Below are 2,153 nucleotides of genomic sequence, written 5' to 3'. Positions count from 1 at the left end.
GGGGGGCAAGGGCAGGCTGGGACGCCTACACCGAGACAAGGGTGACTACAGTAGGCGGATAGCCTAAGCAAAAGCGAAAATGTACCCTCCGATCTAGCGATGGGAGGGTACCACCTATTGGGGGTGTGTGGATAAAACTGAGCAAGTGAGAGGAACCTCGGGGAGGTGCGGTCACTTGTGCCAGACACAATAAAAGAGGTCAGAGCATCACGTTAACAATGAAGAACAAAACATAACATAACCGTACATTAGAAACCAGAAGCCAGGGACCCATTAGCCCGTGAGGCCGGTAGCTGCTCGGGGCCGAGTTCTCCCGTGGACGCACCGTCCCCGTCACTAGTCCCCAGGGCCCAGCAGGGGGGAGCGAGCCGAGTCCGTGAGCGGAGAGTGGATGGGGCGGACATCCCACCCCCGCCCCCAGGGGGGGACAAGGGGGAGGCATATCCACCCCGTGGCCCAGGGGAGGGCGACAAGGCGGCAGCGAGAGACCATCCACACCAACCCGTCAGTATTCGGGGAACCGAGGGAGAGTGGTGAGACCCGGCAGGTACGGTGATCAGGTGGAGGTCCTAGCGTCCTATCCCCCCCAGGGGCCGCCAACGGCCACGGCTGGGGGGGAGGGGAGGAAGGAGCAGCCACCTCTACCCCCGACACCAAACAGCCACAGCAGAGGTAGTGGGAGCTGATCCTGCTGTACGACATTCTAAACATGGCATAAAAGGATAAACAAGTAAAGCAAAACAGAGCAGGAGCCGAGGCACATGGCCACAAAGTCAGATAGCCCAGGGGGGCCCAAGGCTCCCCATCCCCCATCCACCCCCCCGCACCAGGTGGGCTGGGATCTGAAACCTAAAAAAAAAAAGAAAGGGGAGCAATACACTAGTCACCTGAGGGAGGAAGCCCCAGCAGTAGGAAGACACATTCCCAGCAATGAGGGGGTGCGGGGGAAGGAGGGGGGCGCACAGGACCACCCGTATACGTCAAGGAAGGATACCAGGGTGAATTCAAAGTGGTTTTGGACCTGCAAATCAATATGATACATTCTTTTTTTGGAGGCTGGGTTGTTTTTCTTTTTGAAATCTATATGCATAGGTACAGATTGCTTCCATATACTTGTATCCATAGATATATGGGACTCAGCTGTGGCCAATCATCCCCAAGGGGCCACACATAATATTTAATATATTTAATGCTATAGAGGACTATCAGAGACTGCTAACATACAACAGAAAATGGAGACTGGAGATATATTACAGGAGACAGTCAGGGGCTGGGCACACTTGACATGAGACTTGTAGAGATCACTAGCATTACAGCCTCTATACAAATCAATTCTATCACTCCCACTACTTGCTGCTGATGCTCAAGGGTCACCATATGTAGACCCTGTGGTGCAGATTGGACACCATGAGTTTATTAGGTTCCAATTATAGTAAAAGTCTAATTACATGAGAGTTTCTGATCTTTTTACTAGGAAATTTGAGATCCTTGAATAATTATATGCATGATGTTGGACCTTGCATGTCTCTATCCAGTGGCCAAGTGAAAAAAGTAATTTGAAGGTAGAATTGTAGTTGATACTAATGTAGAGATTCCATGTAGCATGCTGGAGGCTGGCACCACCCAGATCACCTTTTAATTCCTGAAACTGGTGGATGGCATTGTTGGCTCCTAAGCAATAGACTAGCATAACAGGTATCAGGGAACAGCAGGGGGAGAAATGGTGCTGCCAAGCTTTTAAATAGGGCATACCTTACCCTGCTGTGGGGCTTTTGCAGTGTAAACAGAGGTCATCATATGTTGCCCTTGTGGCTGCATGTACAGGGAAGACCAGACCAACAAATTCAGCCATAGTAGCCATTTGGGGGCAGATAAGGCCATTGTTTTACAAACACAAGTACATGGAAACCTCAAGCATGATATTAAATCAGCATGATTTTACACAGTGTAAATCTTTTTTTTACATTTTTTGAAAATGCTTATTGGTGGTTCAACTGTTTCACAAATGGTATTTAACTGTATTGGGCAGTATTCTAGCCCAACTGCAATCAGTTTTATTGTCATGCATCTCCAGAAGCTTGATGCGCTATAAATACTTATTAGAGTCAGATTTATCCTGTTTCTCCAGCCCAAAAGTAAATAAAAATAATATA

This window comes from Nanorana parkeri, unplaced genomic scaffold, assembly GCF_000935625.1.
Source record: "Nanorana parkeri isolate BGI_ZX_2015 unplaced genomic scaffold, ASM93562v1 scaffold378, whole genome shotgun sequence".
NCBI lineage: Eukaryota > Metazoa > Chordata > Amphibia > Anura > Dicroglossidae > Nanorana > Nanorana parkeri.
The sequence above is the reverse complement of the archived record's forward strand: the minus strand, read 5'-3'. Positions refer to the sequence as shown.